This window comes from Pleurodeles waltl, chromosome 3_1 (assembly GCF_031143425.1).
Source record: "Pleurodeles waltl isolate 20211129_DDA chromosome 3_1, aPleWal1.hap1.20221129, whole genome shotgun sequence".
Lineage (NCBI taxonomy): Eukaryota > Metazoa > Chordata > Amphibia > Caudata > Salamandridae > Pleurodeles > Pleurodeles waltl.
Genome location: NC_090440.1, coordinates 1660158182 through 1660178202, shown reverse-complemented (window position 1 = coordinate 1660178202; position 20021 = coordinate 1660158182).

The following is a 20021-nucleotide window of genomic DNA, read 5'->3' as shown; positions in this document are numbered from 1 at the left end:
ATATGTATATATATATATATATATAGATATATATATATATTCAAACAAAGCAAGCCAAGGGTTCCGACGCGCACTGTCAGCTGGTGCAGGGCAGGAGAGTTGGCTGAACTCTCGAAATGTATAAAAAAACAAGGAAATTATTGCCACGCACTCTGCTCAGTCACAAAATAAGTTTAAGTGGTTTATTCGGTGCAGAAAAAAGAGAACAACGCGTTTCAACTTCTAATTTATTGTTCTCTACAAAGATATTGATATCTAGAAAATTAATTGATGACTTACTCATTTCACAAGTAAACTGTAAACCCACATTATTCTGATTCAATTTATCAAAGTATAGTTGGAAGTCATCCTGTGTTCCTTGCCAAATTATAAAGAAATCATCGATAAAGCGTACCCAAAGTGCAATTTTGTCCATGAACATGTCATTATCCTTACTCCAAGCTATTTCCCTTCCCCACCAACCCATTGTTAAGTTGGCATAATTGGGAGAAAGGGAAATGCCCATTGCTGTACCGCAAACTTGTTGGTAAATCTCATGATTAAAAAAGAAAATGTTGTTATTAAGGCATAATTCTATCTTTGAAAGTAACATTTTAGAATGTTCAAATTCCACAATACTTTTCTGTCTTAAAAAATATTCACATGCTCTCAATCCAATATCATGATTAATAGACGTGTATAAAGATACAACATCTATTGTTACTAATAGAAAATCATCAGACCAGTTTAATTCTGATAAGATATGTAGTAGATCTGCTGAGTCCTTGATGTATGAACTTAAAGTCATTACAATTGGTGCCAAATAAAATTCAACATAATCAGAAATTCTCTCATATAATGATTCACATGCTGAAACTATTGGTCTACCAGGTGGTGATGTTAATGATGTATGTATTTTAGGTAAAAAATATATTGTTGGAATAATCAGATTCTCCTTTTTCAAAAATTTAAACTCATCTAAGTTCAGAAGTGATTGTTGATACCAGTCATCCAGTTTCGAATGTAATTGATGAATCATTTGATTAATGGGATTATGATTCAATTTTCTATAATTAGATTGATCATTTAATTGCCTGTATGCTTCTGCCATGTACCATTGTGTGTCCAGAATCACAATGTTTCCACCCTTATCTGCAGGTTTGATTATAATATTAACATTGTTGGTTAGTGATTTTAAGGCCAATCGTTCATTTTTTGAAAGATTTTCCCGATGACCATGGTGTCTAACATTTTGTAACTTCTCTAAGTCTTCCATTACTAGTTCCAAAAATATATCAATCTTATTCCCAGGTGATAGCATCGGACAAAATTTAGATTTTTCTTTAAAGTTACTAAACTGATGCTTGTTGGTGTCTATTTCCAATTCTCGTAAAACTTCTGATTCAGTGTATGTTTCATCTGGTAAATCAAAATATAAATCAAATAACGTTTTCAAATCCCCAATTTGATTAATATACAAATTCGATTGATGTGGAGTGTCAATTAATGTTTCCTCTTGTATTTTTTCAATCTTCTTTGAATTCATGGAGTGATACTTGATCAATTTTAACTTACGGATAAATTTGTAAATGTCAATACGAGTATTTACATAATTAAAGTGTTTTTCCGGGCAGAATGATAAACCTTTGTTAAGTAATTGACGTTCAGATGATGTCAGTTCATATTTTGAAAGGTTTATTACTAGATCTGGCTTTTCTGTTATTTGTTCTTTTGGCTCCTGAGGGGGTATTGTCTCTTTCCACCTCCTTTTGGATCGTCTGATCTTCCTCCTCTGTTTCCTATTTGATCTGTTTTTCTTCCACCTCCTCGGTATCGATTTGTTCCTCTGCCTCTCGTTAGTCGTTGATCTAGATAAAATACTTGTATTTCCTCTAAAAAAGTATTACCACTGGGATTATCCATACTGTATGTTCTGAAAACTTTCCCCTTCACTAATGTCAGATTCACTGGGAGTGTCTTCATTGCTCTGAACAGACTTCAAATTCTTGCTTTGTAAATCAAATTTAAGATTTTCAAATCTCCTTGCAAATGTTAGAATTCTGCCATATTTATAATCTCTTTCATCTCGTACAAATTTATTTTTCTTACGTTCCTGTATTTCGATTTCATATTTTTCTAGTCTAGATTCCATATTGGTTCTGAATGCTGATTGTTCATCTTTTTCTTCACTTTTGTTGATTTTGTCTTCCACATCCTTAATTTGATTATAAATCTCTTCCAAGTTCAATTTTGCATATTTAATTAAAATTCTAATCATGTTTAAAGAGCATCGTGTATTGTTCTCCTCCCATTCTTTGAATAGTTCTGAGCTTACTCCTTAGTATGTTGGTATTGTAAACCTCTCGGAATATATATATAGCAAAACAATTGGTCTGAAAAGCGGTGCGCTCTGTCTGCCGGTGCCAGCTTAGGGTTGAAACCAGGACCCTCGAAAAAGAAGCCTACAAGAATTGCTGCACTCCCAGAGGTAAAGATTAGCAGATTCCGTTCATTTTCTGAATAAATAGAATCTGCTAACCTTTACCTCTGGGAGTGCAGCAATTCTTGTTTGCTTATATATATATATATACATATATATACGCAATTCCTGCCTTTCTTCCTGAGCCCACCAAAAGAAATCGGTGCACAGCTACGGGCACAGGACCTGTCAATATATTATAACATGTAGAAAAAACAACGCCGGCACTCCAGATGACTGCAATAGTTCTTTAATAGCTATTTAATAGCAAAGTATCAGCTTACATCTACAGCTACGCGTTTCAACCATTACGGTCTTCTTCCTAGCCCAATTCTTTTGCCGAGGCCCTATTCCCCGTAGAAAATATACTATTTGGGTTTCTTAACATAAAGGAAATCTAAATACTAAAGAAATACAATACCAATCCATTATAATTTACAAAAATAACAAAATCAAACTATAAACAAATGGATGTTCATTTTGTTGCTGTACTTAACTTTACATTGCACCATTTCCTAATCAAATTAACCTGTTAATATTATGTGCCATCCTATTGTTGCAGTATGGATATTACCCTTGTATTAAAACAATTCAATTTCCCTGTATGCCTGTAAAACACTTGGGAGTTGGACACACGTCTAACATTAGAGGCTGGGACCAGACCAAGTGCACTCCCATGAAAGCCATTTTGATTGCCAACTGTGGACCGACTCCTGGGAAGTTTCACCAAAGATTCAGGGACAGTAACAAGCTCCCCAACCAATCCTGGGTAGATTTTATTGACTACTTCAGTAAGGCACTGAATGGCTTGGTGTGGGGCAGCAAAGTCAATGACTATGTTGGGTTGTACAATTTAATCCTGAGAGAGCACATGCTAAGTTTTGTTTTACAGAGTTGGCCAGCACCTAGTTGACAGCAAGCTGACTGATCCCAGGAAGCTTGCTGAGGAGGTGGACATCTGGGCTAGCACAAGAGTGTCCAAAAATGTATCTGGGTAGGACACCCACAAAGGTGGTCAGGATTCCGACCAGAAGAAAGAATGGGGGAGAAAAATAAGGAGTTCTCCAAAGGCCATCAAAATAATTCCCATGGCAGTAGCCCACCCCAAATTAGTTCCTAAGGGAGTAGTGGTAACCGGACCCTGTGTGATCCCATGAAGAAATGGTTCTTTGATCACAAGACAGGGAGGTTTGTACCCCAACGTGCAGAGTGCTCCAAGTATGGTCACTCTAAGGGTGACTCCAAATGTCCAAAGAGGGCACAGCCCCTCACTGGCGGGCAGACACCTGGGTTGGCTACTGTAGCACTCAGGTAGGAGATAGCTCCAGATAGTTTGGGGGAACAGGCAGAAGTAACACTAGAGTCTCTGGGGGATGCAGATATGGTGTCAAAAGCCCACATGTCTGGAGCCTGGAACAATGGCCCAGACAGCTGCCAAGGAGAGGGGCAAGTGGTGTGGGAAACCGACCACTGAAGTTCCCACAGTGAAGTTTGAAGAGGATTCTGAGGAGGAGGCCATGAGTCAAACGGGTAGGACATTGCTGCCCTAGCTGACCAACCTCAGCTTGCAGGCTGGCAAGTTGAGGGTGGACTTTACGGTGGAGCATCACCCGGGGACTGACCATGCCAATGCTGATGGTTTCTCCAGATTCTTCTGCCTTAGTGAAGAGAGCTCCCAAGGGATTGGGTAGCTCTCCCCACTTTCAGCTGAGAAGGATGCCTTAGTGTGGTCTTCCCCCAACTGTTTGCCTGCCTCCCTCCATTTTTCTGATCTCATTTTTACAAGTTTTAGGACTCTGCACACTTTACCAGTGCTGACCATTGCCAAAGTGCTTGTGCTTTCTCCCCTAAACATGGTAACATTGACTCATACCCAATTTCATACCAATTGGCATGTTTAATGTACTTATAAGTCCCTAGTAAAGTGCACTAGATGTGCCCACGACCTGTAAAATTAAATGCTACTAGTGGGCCTGCAGAACTGATTGTGCCACTCACATAAGTAGACCCTTAACCATGTCTCAGGTCTGTCATTGCCAGGTCTGTGTGTGCAGTTTCACTGCCACTTCGACTTGGAATTTAAAACTAGTTGCCAAGCCTTAAATTCCCCTTCTCTTACTCATATTACTCATAAGTCACCCCTAAGGTAGGCCCTAGGTAACCCATAGGGCAGGTTGATAAGTATGTAAAAGGCAGGACACATACTTATAAGTTTTACATGTCTTGGTACTGAAAAATCCCCAAAGTTGTTTTTCATTACTTGCTCCTCTCATAGGCCAGCATTTAAAATTCCTTTATATGCTTTTAGATTGTAATTTCTGATCTGAGAGGAATAGACTTGTCATGTTTGATATGGTTGGAATGGTAGTGAGGAACCCTACTTACTGGTGAAGTTGTACTCTACATTACTATTTCACAAATGCCACTTTGCACTTACTGCTCTCTGTGGCTTACAGCCTGTCTCCAATCGATGTCTGGTCTGTGCTGGTTGACATCTCCCCTTGTGCATTGTCCCCAGACAGCCATAAAAACATGACTCTAAGCTAGATCTGCATTCACCTGCATACTGATGGGTCTCCCTGGGCAGGAAGGATGGAGGGGCTCTCATACTTCAAAGGTCAGTGTCCTGCCCTCACACCCAGGACTGATACCCCCCACAGGGCTCTTGGCAGACAGGTCTGGGTTGAAAGGGGATCTTGTGCATTTCAAAACCACTCATTGAAGTTTACTCCAATTGAAAGGCACTTTGGGTATGTGTACTGGGTTGGTGACCCCACACTTCTGGGCCTAGAACTGGACTCTGTCAGGGGGACTGCCTGGCTGCCCAAAGGACTCATCTGGGCTGCTTTGATGGAAGAACAGCTGGCCTGCTTGCTGCCCTGCTGCCTTCTGACCCCTGACTCTGTTGGAAGAACTCCTCCACAAGATCTTAGATTGAGCTTACCTCCTGTTGTGAGGTCCCAGGGCTATCAAACACTTAACCAGTGTGTCGGAAAATCAGCGCAATGCCTGCAAAATTCCAGGCAACGTCTGCCTGATCGATGCAGCTCCTGGTGCCTCTTCTCAACTCGTTCCGGATTTTCCATGCATTATTCTGGGATGTCAAAATGTCTCCACATCGCAGTGAAGAACCAAGGCTGCTCTCCCAGAAACCCACATATTGTCTTGCAGTGTGGAAAGAAACAACATATCACCTTTTTATGCATTTCCTCTTCCGTGACCTTCTGTGACATTATTTTTGACGCATCCCAGGTACTGTGTCTTAAAAGGATACAACCACTGATTCTTAAGGATTGAAACTCATCTAAACCTTTAAAAAGTGATATCTTGAATTGTGCATGTTAGATTTTAGTTGTTTTGGTCTTATTGTATTTAGATAATTATTATCTATTTTCCTAAACTGGCTGGGAGCACTTTTTTGTGGCGTTTTCATTTTGTTACTGTATGAGTTATTGCTCAAATACTTTATACATTGCCTTCTAAATTAAGCCTGCCTTCTCTGTACCAATAAATCAAATAAAATCATGAATAACCACTTGCTTCCTTTCAGAGTTTATTTTAACCCTCCCCCCACTTTTTGCTGTTTTTGGGTGGCCAACACTATGGATGAGCCAGTCTGTTTGGGTTACAAAAGAGGCAGGAACAATCTCTAGAGAGGGACTTTTAGGTATGATCTGATTGGAGGAGTCCGAAAGAAATTTCAACATAGCAAAGAGTGTCATGATCTAAGGAGTGGTCTTTGTGAATCCGATCCCCTGCTACGCTTCATTAGCATTTGATCACCATTTTGCATCCTTCCAGGCGTGGTTTCAAAAAAGATGGTTTAGAGAAGAGCTGGAATCGTGAGGGTTTAATGGTGTTTCAGTGTCTTCGTTTTTTTATTTATAGAAATAAACCCATGCTTTTGGAACTCGATTCTGCAAAACGCAAATAAATTCAGAGAAAGCTTAAACGCCGTCCAGCCTTATATATGGGATCAAAGTGCTCCCGCTGGATTGGCAGAAGGACTTTTATTATAAATGTCCCGTCAAGCGGGTATAAAACTAAAAATATAGCGTCAGTCTACCACGGTGGAGGTAGGGATCCACTGCTCAGCCAGCCTGCTAAACTAATTGACACCCTCAGTCCACAAGTAAATACTGAGCCAAGTGTAAGCCTAAAATGTGTAACTACACAGAAATAAAAAAAATATAGGATTTAATATTTAGCAATAAGTAACATTAATATTCACGTTTGGATTCATTTCAGCGGTATTTTCTTGATATATTTTAACAAAAATAAATTTGAATTCAGGCTCTCTATACGAATGCAGCATTTTGGCTGCGTACATTTTGCATTTTTTTTACATTCAATAAGAGGCTGTGGACTTAGCAAATGGCAACATCATAAACATGTAAGTATATAAAGTGTTTCCTTAGGAAACACAATCCTAATTGAGCATATTTGCAAAAACGAATAAAGGAGAAAACAGTTGTCAGCTATGCCATTAACTGTAGCATAGTAAACACCAGCAGCAACCGATGCTGTTGGTTGAAGCAGAGTAGAACAGAGTTCACTTCTCTTGGGGCTGATATCATCGTTCAGCTCAAAGACAAGCAGGCCCTAGACACACGTGGAAGGCAGAAAATGTATTCGTTCATTTCCAGTATGGATGACTGAACAATAGAGCTCCATCATATCTTGCCAACGTAAATTCAGCTGCCTGCAGACAATCATCGTTTTGAAATTCTTAGGTGCTAGTTGTCAATTTGCACATTGTGCACTTAGGTCCCCATGTACAAAATTCTAGAATTGTGATTTCCTAATTGCAACTGTTATCCAATCAGACTTAGAGGAAATCGAAATTCCTGATGTAAGAAAAGTTACACCTTTGAGAGTGATTCCTAGTGGATCGTAAATTGACCTACCTCATGAATATTAATGAGGTGGGTTGCAGATTGCTATCCATTGGTGTAGGAAGTTGGCTCTGTATGTGCTATTTCAAAGTAAGGAATAGCATGCACAGAGTCCAAGGGTTCCCCTTAGAGGTAAGATAGTGGCAAAAAGAGATAATACTAATGCTCTATTTTGTGGTAGTGTGGTCGAGCAGTAGGCTTATCCAAGGAGTAGTGTTAAGCATTTGTTGTACATACACATAGACAATAAATGAGGTACACACACTCAGAGACAAATCCAGCCAATAGGTTTTTATATAGAAAAATATATTTTCTTAGTTTATTTTAAGAACCACAGGTTCAAATTCTACATGTAATATCTCATTCGAAAGGTATTGCAGGTAAGTACTTTAGGAACTTCAACTCATCAAAATTGCATGTATACTTTTCAAGTTATTCACAAATAGCTGTTTTAAAAGTGGACACAGTGCAATTTTCACAGTTCCTAGGGGAGGTAAGTATTTGTTAGGTTAACCAGGTAAGTAAGACACTTACAGGGCTCAGTTCTTGGTCCAAGGTAGCCCACCGTTGGGGGTTCAGAGCAACCCCAAAGTCACCACACCAGCAGCTCAGGGCCGGTCAGGTGCAGAGTTCAAAGTGGCGCCCAAAACGCATAGGCTAGAATGGAGAGAAGGGGGTGCCCCGGTTCCGGTCTGCTTGCAGGTAAGTACCCGCGTCTTCGGAGGGCAGACCAGGGGGGTTTTGTAGGGCACCGGGGGGGACACAAGCCCACACAGAAATTTCACCCTCAGCAGCGCGGGGGCGGCCGGGTGCAGTGTAGAAACAAGCGTCGGGTTTGTAATGGAAGTCAATGGGAGATCTAGGGATCTCTTCAGCGCTGCAGGCAGGCAAGGGGGGGTTCCTCGGGGAAACCTCCACTTGGTCAAGGGAGAGGGACTCCTGGGGGTCACTTCTCCAGTGAAAGTCCGGTCCTTCAGGTCCTGGGGGCTGCGGGTGCAGGGTCTCTCCCAGGCGTCGGGACTTAGGATTCAAAGAGTCGCGGTCAGGGGAAGCCTCGGGATTCCCTCTGCAGGCGGCGCTGTGGGGGCTCAGGGGGGACAGGTTTTTGTACTCACAGTCTTAGAGTAGTCCTGGGGTCTCTCCTGAGGTGTTGGATCGCCACCAGCCGAGACGGGGTCGCCGGGTGCAGTTTTGCAAGTCTCACGCTTCTTGCGGGGAGCTTGCAGGGTTCTTTCAAGGCTGCTGGAAACAAAGTTGCAGCCTTTCTTGGAGCAGGTCCGCTGTCCTCGGGAGTTTCTTGTCTTTTCGAAGCAGGGGCAGTCCTCAGAGGATGTCGAGGTCGCTGGTCCCTTTGGAAGGCGTCGCTGGAGCAGGATCTTTGGAAGGCAGGAGACAGGCCGGTGAGTTTCTGGAGCCAAGGCAGTTGTCGTCTTCTGGTCTTCCTCTGCAGGGGTTTTCAGCTAGGCAGTCCTTCTTCTTGTAGTTGCAGGAATCTAATTTTCTAGGGTTCAGGGTAGCCCTTAAATACTAAATTTAAGGGCGTGTTTAGGTCTGGGGGGTTAGTAGCCAATGGCTACTAGCCCTGAGGGTGGGTACACCCTCTTTGTGCCTCCTCCCAAGGGGAGGGGGTCACAATCCTAACCCTATTGGGGGAATCCTTCATCTGCAAGATGGAGGATTTCTAAAAGTCAGAGTCACCTCAGCTCAGGACACCTTAGGGGCTGTCCTGACTGGCCAGTGACTCCTCCTTGTTTTTCTCATTATTTTCTCCGGCCTTGCCGCCAAAAGTGGGGCCTGGCCGGAGGGGGCGGGCAACTCCACTAGCTGGAGTGTCCTGCTGGGTTGGCACAAAGGAGGTGAGCCTTTGAGGCTCACCGCCAGGTGTGACAATTCCTGCCTGGGGGAGGTGTTAGCATCTCCACCCAGTGCAGGCTTTGTTACTGGCCTCAGAGTGACAAAGGCACTCTCCCCATGGGGCCAGCAACATGTCTCGGTTTGTGGCAGGCTGCTAAAACTAGTCAGCCTACACAGGTAGTCGGTTAAGTTTCAGGGGGCACCTCTAAGGTGCCCTCTGGGGTGTATTTTACAATAAAATGTACACTGGCATCAGTGTGCATTTATTGTGCTGAGAAGTTTGATACCAAACTTCCCAGTTTTCAGTGTAGCCATTATGGTGCTGTGGAGTTCGTGTTAGACAGGCTCCCAGACCATATACTCTTCTGGCTACCCTGCACTTACAATGTCTAAGGTTTTGTTTAGACACTGTAGGGGTACCATGCTCATGCACTGGTACCCTCACCTATGGTATAGTGCACCCTGCCTTAGGGTTGTAAGGCCTGCTAGAGGGGTGTCTTACCTATACTGCATAGGCAGTGAGAGGCTGGCATGGCACCCTGAGGGGAGTGCCATGTCGACTTACTCATTTTGTTCTCACTAGCACACACAGGCTTGTAAGCAGTGTGTCTGTGCTGAGTGAGGGGTCTCTAGGGTGGCATAAGACATGCTGCAGCCCTTAGAGACCTTTCCTTGGCATCAGGGCCCTTGGTACTAGAAGTACCAGTTTACAAGGGACTTATCTGAATGCCAGGGTGTGCCAATTGTGGATACAATGGTACATTTTAGGTGAAGGGACACTGGTGCTGGGGCCTGGTTAGCAGGGTCCCAGCACACTTCTTAGTCAAGTCAGCATCAGTATCAGGCAAAAAGTGGGGGGGTAACTGCAACAGGGAGCCATTTCTTTACAATTGGGAATCAAAGTTATCACAGGGATGGTGGCCTGCTGAGGTCAGCAGAAGGGATGGTGGCCTACTGAGGTCAGCAGACTGCCATATCTGTGATTGCTTTTTAATAAAGCAATCTTTTTTTTAAATGCAGCCCTTTTTCCTTGAAGGAAAATGGAATGTGTTCAAAAATGAAAAAAAAATAACTTTGAAGTGGAACCACTGCCTGCTCTTAAAGAATATTTGTTTTCCTTTCTCAGAGGGGAAGGGGTCCTTTAGGGACCCCTTCCCAAAAAGTTTTGTGTTGGAAAGTGGATTATTGGTAAGGGTAGGTAAGTACCTACACTTAGCAATAGGCCACTAACCCCCCCTAGGTCCAGTCAGGTCTCACTAAATTAATCCCAGCTCAATCCTTGGTAGCTTGGCAATGATCAGTTAGACTTAACTTAGGAGACAGGTGTGTAAAGCATTTAAAAATCACAAAACAGTAAATAAGTAAAACTCAAAACACGATAAAAATCCAACACCAATTTATTAAAATAGATTATATTTGTATCTTTAAAATGACACTAACACAACAAAAATCCAATAAAGAGAACTGGAGATATGAAGTTTTAAAGAATAAATGTGTTTTAGCACATAGAAACTAAAAGCACCAAACCTGGACATCTGGTCGCACTCGACCAGGGCAAAGTCAAAATTTGAAGCCAACCGCGATGGAGTCCTCCTCGGCTACAGTGAGCGGGAGGCCTCTGTCAGTGTTTTACCTTCGGACTGAGACTCATATTGAAGAAAAGATAGCGTCACCTTTGCGTCATTATTTTTTATGCAAAAGCGGCATTAACCTAGGGTCATATTTATATTTTGTCGCTAGGCCAGTCTAGCGACAACATTTCAGACTTTGCCTCATTTTTGGGAGCGTTAGCCAACCTTGCGTCGTTTAACAACAAAAATATGCAACGTAGGTGTTCCCTCACAAAAAATGATGCGAACCTTCTAGCGCCATATTACAACCCGACACAAAAATGACGCACGCAAATCACCTGGTCCAAAAAATGACACTGTGGCCCTCATTACAACCCTGGCGGTCGGTGTTAAAACGGCAGTAATACCGCCAACAGGCCGTCGGTAAAAAAAATGGGATCCCGACCACGGCGGAAACCGCCAACAAAGACAGCCACTTTAACACTCCGACCGCCATGGCGGTAGCAACAAACACGGCGGCGTTAACCGCCAACAGACAAGCAGAAGACATTGTATCGCCCACCCCATCACAATCCGCCAATCTGCCAGCTTTTCCGGGGGGGTACCAACACCATCAAAAGCACGGTGGAAACCCTACTCTGAAGGTAAACCACTCACCTCTCGACACTCAACGAAGAACCAGGACGCCATGAAGCCCGAGCTGCATGTCCTGCCCAGGCTGGTCTACCTCCTTATCTACCAGGAATACGAAAGGTGGCGGCGACGACCATGGTGAGTACTTCACCCAGGGGAGGGGGAGGAAAAAGAGAGTGACACACACACGCAACACGCAACACCCCCACCCCCATCCTCACCCATAACACCATACACACAAATACATGCATCAACATTACATTAACACCCCATAACCCCCTGGAAGAATGCAAGGACAAAAAAAATTGAGTTAAACAAGGATATTTTAGAAATAGGCAGATATACGTAATAATTAGAAAAACAGTATATACAAAAATATACAATATGTGCATAAGACGGTACATTGTCCATTTAAAATGTCCTTGGGCCACTGGGCCAAAAATCATGGGCCAAGCCCAACTTGACTCCTGCCTCAATACGGAGAGAACACTGCAGGGGTATCAGATAGAAAACACACAGGTACTTCAGGGGGATGTGGAAGAGGGGGCACCTCAGCCGGAAGATGGAATAATGCCACTGCTCATCGAGGGGGCTCCATGCTCACTGCTTGGTCCTGGGGAGTGCAAGGCCACAGTCTCACAAGTCTCTCAAGTGGGTGGTTTGCCCACTGCTCTATCCTGGGGAGTGCAAGGCCACAGTCTCACAAGTCTCTAAAGTGGGTGGTTTACCAACTGCTTGGTCCTGGGGAGTGCAAAGTCACAGTTTCTCAAGTGGATGTCATTCTCCACTGGTTCTGGAGGGGGCTTTTTGCCCAGAATGCTTCATCCTGCCAAGGACTGAGGAAGTGGATGTCAGTCTCCACTGGTTCTGGAGTGGGCTCTGTGCCCAGAGTGCTTCATCCTGCCAAGGACTGAGGAAGTGGATGTATCTCTCCACTGGTTCTGGAGAAAGCTTTGTGCCCAGGGTGCTTCATACTGCCAAGGACTGAGGAAGTGGATGTCAGTCTCCACTGGTTCTGGAGGGGGATTTGTGCCCAGAGTGCTACATCCTGCCAAGGACTGAGGAAGTGGATGTCAGTCTCCACTGGTTCTGGAGGGGGCTTTGTGTCCAGAGTGCTTCATCCTGCCAAGGACTGAGGAAGTGGATGTATCTCTCCACTGGTTCTGGAGGGGGCTTTGTGCCCAGAGTGCTTCACATGCAGTGTGGCAGGTCCCATTCCCTCACCTGGGTGTGTGTGCCACGAGATTTCCTGGGAACAGGTAGCATGATACGCCATGGAGGCAGAGACACACTCCACCCTGCTGTGACTTTGCCTCCCACCTGCTGGTACAAACAGTGCTGGGAGTCATGCCTCATGGATGCTGGGCAGGGTCCAGGACGTGTCCTGCAGCCTCGGATGGCTGGCCACTGGGGATGATTGCCATGTCAGCTGTGGTGGCACTTTCTGAGCACGTCGCGGGGTTGGTGGCGGTGGTTGCGGCGGTGTCTGTGCTGTAGGTGGTGAATGTATCTGCACCTGTTAAGGGACACAGCAGGATGTCTCCTGCAGCCTCGGACGGCTGCCCACTGGGGATGATGCTGGGGACTGTTGCTGAGGCAGCAGACGTGCAGGTGGCGTGCAGGTGGCGGTGCAGGTGGCGGTGCTGGTGGCGGTGCAGGTGGCGGTGTTCGTGGAGGTGCAGATGGCGGTGCAGGTGGCGGTGTCCACCGCCGTACAGGTTGATGTTCTGGTTGACAGAAGGGGTGACTCTGGTCCCTCAGCCAAGGCCACAGTGCCCTGTCCTGACCTGCTCTTCGGCTTGTGTCCCTTCCCCACCTTTGGTGTTGCTGCTGGTGTCTTGCCACTGTCCCCTTTTGGTTTGGAGGAGCCCTTGCTTGCTGGTAGGTGCGGCTTCTCCCTCCGGCATGTGGGCACCTTCTTCACCTTGGCAGGTGGCGGAATGGCCTGCTCCTTGGCCTCACTAAGTGGCACACTGGCAGCCCTGATGGGTGGCGCCCGTGATGAGACCAGAGTTGCCGTGACCACTGTGCTTGGGGATTTGGTGGCTGAGGTGCTGGGCTGGGACCTGGACAGCCTGCCCCTAGGGGAAGGACGGGGGGGAAGTATAGGGAAGAGGTCAATGTTAGCCAGGAAATGTTTCTTAGACACACTGGGACGGGAAGATGGAGGGGTTTTAGGAGTGGAGAACCAGGTAGTGGTTGTAGGAGGTGTACGTTTACTGAATTTGGGTGAAGGTGCATGGGCCGGAGGCTGTTGTGAGGTGGATGGCTGTCGGGTGGGTGTGTGCCTGCATTTGTGTACTTTGGGAGGAGGGCTCACAGACACACTGGGAGAGGACACAGGGGATGTGTGAATGGTAGTGGGGGTGGTGAGTGCACGTGAGCAGTGTGTGGTGATGGGCGTGCTGGTGATGGAGGTAGTGGTTGAGGATGTAGTGCATGCAGGTGTGAGTGGAGATGAGACAAGGAGGAAGGAGGAGGACATGGAGGAGGGGGGCACAGTGGAGGCAGTGGATGTTGGTGTGTTTGCATGGGGATGGTGCTTGTGTGAGTGCCTGTGGGATGTGTGGTGCTTATGTTTGCCATGTCCACTCTTGTGTGTTGATGAGTGTGCATGCTGGTCTGATGGTGTGCTTGGGATAGGCTGCGGTGCAGGGAATTGGGTCTTGGTGGAGGAATTTGGAGGGGGGAGGCCTGACACAGGGACAATGGCTGCCATCAGTGCTGAGGCCGGAGCCTGAAATGCTCTCTGTTGGGCCGCCTGGCCAGAATGAATGCCCTCTAGGTATGCATTTGTTTGATGCAAATGCCTCTCAACACCCTGGATGGCATTCAAAATGGTAGATTGCCCAACAGTGAGGGATCTCAGGAGGTCAATAGCGTCCTCACTGAGGGCAGCAGGGCTGACTGGGGTAGGGGCTGAGGTGCCTGGGGCGAAGGAGATGCCCACCCTCCTGGGTGAGCGGGCACGGGCAACACGCTGAGGGGCTGCTGGGAGGGCGGTGCTGGTAGGGGGTGGCGGCTGTACCTGTTGATGCGGCGGACACAGAGGTGCCCACCACCGCAAGGGAGCTCCCAACAGAGGAGGAGTCGCTGTCACTGGTGTATGCTCCTGTTCCCGTCGTGGAGCTCCCCTCACCCTCCGTCCCACTGGTGCCTTCAGACTCCGTTACTTCACCCTTCAGGGCCATGTGGGATGCAGCTCCCTCCTGCTCCGGTGCCACTGCTCCTCCGCCAGATAATGCTAATGCACGCAAGAACGGGGTGACAAAACAAAAAGGGGGGCAGACAGAAGAGACACATGGTCAGTGCATGCAACACCACTACCGTTGGCAGACACAACACCAAGGGAGCAGCCCTATGCACTAAGCCATGCACTAACAGTGGAGGGGAAAAGCACATGCCCAAGGGGGACTCTGTCTAGACCCATTTCATGCACAGCTGGAACCCATGGGAGCCTGACTAGGTGTACAGGACAAATACCCCCTTTGGGGTTGGAGTGGGAATGAGTCTGCAAAACAATGGATCTGCCTTTGTACGTCTGTCCTTACCTAGGGGAACCCACAGGCCACCACCCCCACCCAGACACCTCGTCAAGCATGCAGAGTCAGCTGAATGACAGTGTACTCACCCCCTTGTGGCTGCTGTGATGCCCTCAAGCGCCCATCCAACTCCAGAAATGCCACCGCCAGGATCCGGTACATCAGGGATGTCATGGTGCGACGGGCACCCCTTCCAGGTTGTGAGGCCATCACCAGCTGGGCCTCTGCGGTCTTCTTGCTCCAGTGGCACAGGTCCTCCCATCTTTTCCAGCAGTGGGTTCTCCGTCTATGGTAGACCACCAGGGTCCGCACTCCCTTGGCGATGGCACGCCAAACACCCTTCTTCTGGTGGGCACTGACCTAGAGGAAAAGTGAAGTTATAATGGATGTTACAATCCCGTACAGTTCTTCTCACACATTGCCTAAAAACCTCCCACCCTGGCCTAGACATACATACACACACACTATCCTCACATGCTGGCCTGTCCCGCCCTCCCTCTTCCATCCACGACACTCCATACAATCATATGCCTTCCTCCATGCTCACAGTAGACTCACCTGTTTGTCTGGAGGACCGTACAGTTGTGTGTACTGGGGGAGGACCCCATCCACCAGTTTCTCCAACTCCTCCGAAGTGAAGCCAGGGGCCCTTTCCCCAGACACTGTAGCCATTGTCGCTTCCAGACACAGGTCACAGCAGCACTTGCAGTGTAGGTCCTCTCCTGTTGAAGGTCAGGTATCAAGTGAGTGAACAGTTAGAAAATAGCGGCCACGTCCGCGGTGGTTCGTACCGTCACCGCCGGTGTACATCGTCATTGGCTCCTGGAACCCATAGGGCCCAATGATAACCAATGCTGAATTGCGCCACGGTCTTCGACCGCCTACTGCGACGGTGTACAACGCCAGCGCAGTTACCTCATTTCCCCTTGTCCCACCTTACAGGTCAGGCAGCCGCCATTTCAGGGGGCCACATGGCAGGCCAAATAACTGGGTCACACCTATTTAGGCCAGGAATACGGACAGAGAAAGGCATATAGAGAAAATGTAATGTTTTTGCAAAACAGCATTGTGATACCTAAGTGTTGTATGATCCTCTGCTCACCGTTCTCCTCCATAGGGCACGTCCGCTGGGGCAGGTGATGAAATGACGGCATCCTCCGGTGTACAGACCCCTGGTGGACCTTTCGACAATGGAAGACAGACACATCATTATCACTTACAGACTTGATCGTGCAACAATCCAGGAACTGTGTGCCCAGTTGGAGCCAGACCTGATGTCAGCTATCCGCCATCCCACAGGAATACCCCCTCTAGTGCAGGTCCTGTCTGTACTCCATTTCCTGGCCAGTGGGTCTTTTCAAACTACAGTGGCCATGGCATCAGGGATGTCCGAGCCAATGTTCTCTAACGTGTTGTCCAGAGTGTTGTCTGCCCTGCTGAAACACATGCGCAGCTACATCGTTTTCCCTCAAGTGGAGGATTTGCCCACAGTGACAGGTGATTTCTATGCCCTGGGACATATCCCCAACATCATTGGTGCCATTGATGGTACACATGTGGCATTTTTCCCCCCCACAGGAATGAACAGGTGTACAGAAACCGCAAAAGCTACCATTCCACGATTGTGCAGATGGTGTGTTTGGCAGACCAGTACATCTCCCATGTGAATGCAAAGTATCCTGGCTCAGTGCATGACGCTTACATTTTGCGGAATAGCAGCATCCCTTGTGATGGGGCAACTCCAGAGGCACCGTGTGTGACTAATAGGTGAGCCTAAAGTCCCCACACAGTTTCATTTGCTGTCTAGGTATGGGAAATTCCCTAATGTTTGGAGGATGTCTAACAGTTGTCCCTCGATATTTGCAGGGACTCTGGTTACCCCAACCTGTCATGGCTACTGACCCCAGTGAGGAATCCCAGGACAAGGACAGAGGAACGCTACAATGAGACACATGGGCGAACTAGGAGGATAATCGAGCGCACCTTCGGCCTCCTGAAGGCCTGATTCTGGTGCCTCCATCTGACAGGTGGATCCCTATACTACTCACTGAAGAAGGTGTGCCAGATCATCGTGGCCTGCTGTATTTTGCACAACCTGGCTTTGCGACCCCAGGTGCCTTTTCTGCAGGAGGATGGGCCTGATGCTGGTCTTGTGGCAGCTGTGGAGACTGTAACAGTGGAGAAGAGGAGGCAGAAGAAGAAGATGTAGACAACCGAAACAACATCATCATGCAATACTTCCAGTGAGACACAGGTAAGAAGATGGAACTGCTTCCCATATCTCATACTATTGTAGGACCTAGCATAAGTCTGTCTTTTTACCTCTGTGTATGGACCCTGACTTGTCACTTTGGCTTTCCATTTCACAGATCTGGTTCGCCATTTGTGCCCTCTGCTATGTTTACTCCTGGCCTACAGCTGTGTAACATTGGTATGTGAACAAGTACATTAACATTGCTATATTCCAGAGATTTTGCAATTACACATTTGTGAAAGCAGATTGACTCCAGATTTCTGGGTGATTCAAGGGTGTTTATTTCTGTGCAAATAAGTGGAGAGGGGTGTGAAATGGGCTGGGGTGATGGTGGAGGAATGCCCATGGCAGAGCCCAATCTCTTGGTCTCAAAGGTGCATTGTCCAATGGGACACAGGAAGTGGAGCTATGGCATTTTAAGGTGGACAGGGTGACAAAGTGGGACAGAAGGGTGACATTCAGGAGGGTCTTATTTCCTGCTGGGGGTCTTGGCAATGTTCTCTGTTTTGGTCCTGGATCTCAGGGACCGTTTGTGGGGTAGTTCTCCTTCCGCAGACGGTGGGGTGCTGGTGGCCTGTTGGTCCTGTGGCGGTGCCTCCTGTCCACTAGCGCCGGCGGAGGTGGAGGGCTGTTCATCGTCCAGGCTAGTGTCAGGGGCCCGTTGGTGTGCCACTGTGTCCCACATGGTGTTGACAAGGTCTGCCAGCACCCCTGCAATGGTGACCAGGGTGGTGTTAATGGACTTCAAGTCCTCCCTGATCCCCAGGTAGTGTTCCTCCTGCAGCCGCTGGGTCTCCTGAAACTTGGCCAGTACCGTGCCCATGGTCTCCTGGGAATGGTGGTAAGCTCCAATAATGTTGGAGAGTGTCTCGTGGAGTGTTGGTTCCCTGGGCCTGTCCTCCCCCTGTTGCACAGCAGTCCTCCTAGCTTCCCTGTTATCCTGTGCCTCTGTCCCCTGAACCGTGTGCCCACTGCCACTGACCCCAGGTCCCTGATTTTCTTGGGTTGGTGGGTTTGCCTGGGTTCCCTGTAGTGGTGGACACACTGCTGATTGACGTGTCCTGGGGACAGAGGGATTGGCCCGCTGGGTGGGTGCTGTGGTGGTCTTTCCTAAGGGGGGGGTTCAGTGGTGGTTTGGGACTGTGTCAGGGGAACTGATTGTCCCAGGTCCCTGAAGGGCCGGGCTGGTCATCTTGATCCAGGTGTGCAGAGCTGCTGTCATCACCGTGGGCCTCTTCTGTGGGGGGACTGGATATGTCTGGCACCTCCTGTCCGGTGACATTGGGTATGGGTCCTGTTGGGGTGTAAATGCATAGTTTTAGTATCTGTGTGTGCCAACTTGTGCGTTATGTGAGGTACCCTTTACCCCCGTGCTTGCATCATTGTGTTTGCCCTTTTGTGATAGTTGTTTTGGGGTCTGTGTGGGTATCTGTACTGGACATGCTTTGGTGACGGTGGTCCATGCATAGGTGTTGCATGCAGGGCCTTGGTATTGAGATGTGTGGTTTGTGATAGTGGACATATGTGAGATGATGGTGTGATGGGAGTGAGCGTAAGGGTGGGGGTATGTGATGGCATGCAGGTGGGGTAGGGTGGGGGGATAAAGTAGTTAAGATATGACTTACCAGAGTCCAGTCCTCCTGCTACTCCTGGGAGGCCCTCAGGATGCAGTATTGCCAAGACTTGCTCCTCCCATGTTGTTAGTTGTGGGGGATGAGGTGGGGGTCCACCGCCAGTCCTCTGTACAGCAATCTGGTGTCTGGATACCACGAAACTCACCTTCTCCCGTAGGTCATTCCACCTCTTCCTGATGTCATCCTGTGTTCTTGGATGCTCTCCCACTGCGTTGACCCTGTTGACGATTCTCCGCCATAGCTCCATCTTCCTCGCTGCACCTGTGATCCGAATAGCTGTGGCTCTACCCGGATGATTTCCTCCACCGTGACCCTGAGCTCCTCCTCTGAAAACCTGGGGTGTCTTTGAGGTGCCATGATGTGGTGTGGGTGATGTGTGAGGTGCTGTCTGTTGTGATGTGTGGGGGGATGTGTTGGTGTGTGTTGTTTGAGGTGCGTGAATGTTGTATAAGTTATGGTGTTGTGTGTCTGTGGATGCTGGTGTTGTGTTTGCTAATCTCTCTCTCTGGCCTTCTTCGAAATTTTAGGTTGTAAGGGTTTGTGGGTAATGTGGGTGTGTGTTTTATAGTGGGGTGAGTGTGTGGCTGTGGTGTGTGTGTATGTGTATCAGGTGTGTGTATTTTGAATTGTCCAATGTGGTTTTGTTTTGTAAATGTGTGTGTATTTTGAGCCCGGCGGTGTGTACCGCCAATGAATTACCGCGGTTGAAAGACTGCCACGTTGATTCGTGGGTCGTGATACTGTGGGCGTATTCTTGTTGGCGTGATGGTGTGGGTTTCGGTATCGCCAGTTTATCACTGACCTTTGGTGTGGCGGACTTGTGTGGGTGTCTGTATTGTGGCGGATTCAGAGATGTGGGTCGTAATACCTGTAGCGGAATTCCGCCACCGCAACGGTATGTTGGCGGTCTTCAGCACAGCGGAAAGCGGGATTTACAGCCAGGGTTGTAATGAGGGCCATAATTTGTTTTGTAAGCTAAGTAAATGCGAATTCCATACCAAAGAAGTTGAATTTCTAGGAGTCATTTTAACACCTGATGGCATACAAATGGCTGAAAGAAAAATTCAAGCTGTATCCAAATGGCCCACACCAAAATCAGTACATGATGTTCAATGTTTTTTGGGTTTTGCGAATTTTTATCGACGCTTCATCCATCACTTTTCCCAAAAGGTGGCGCCAA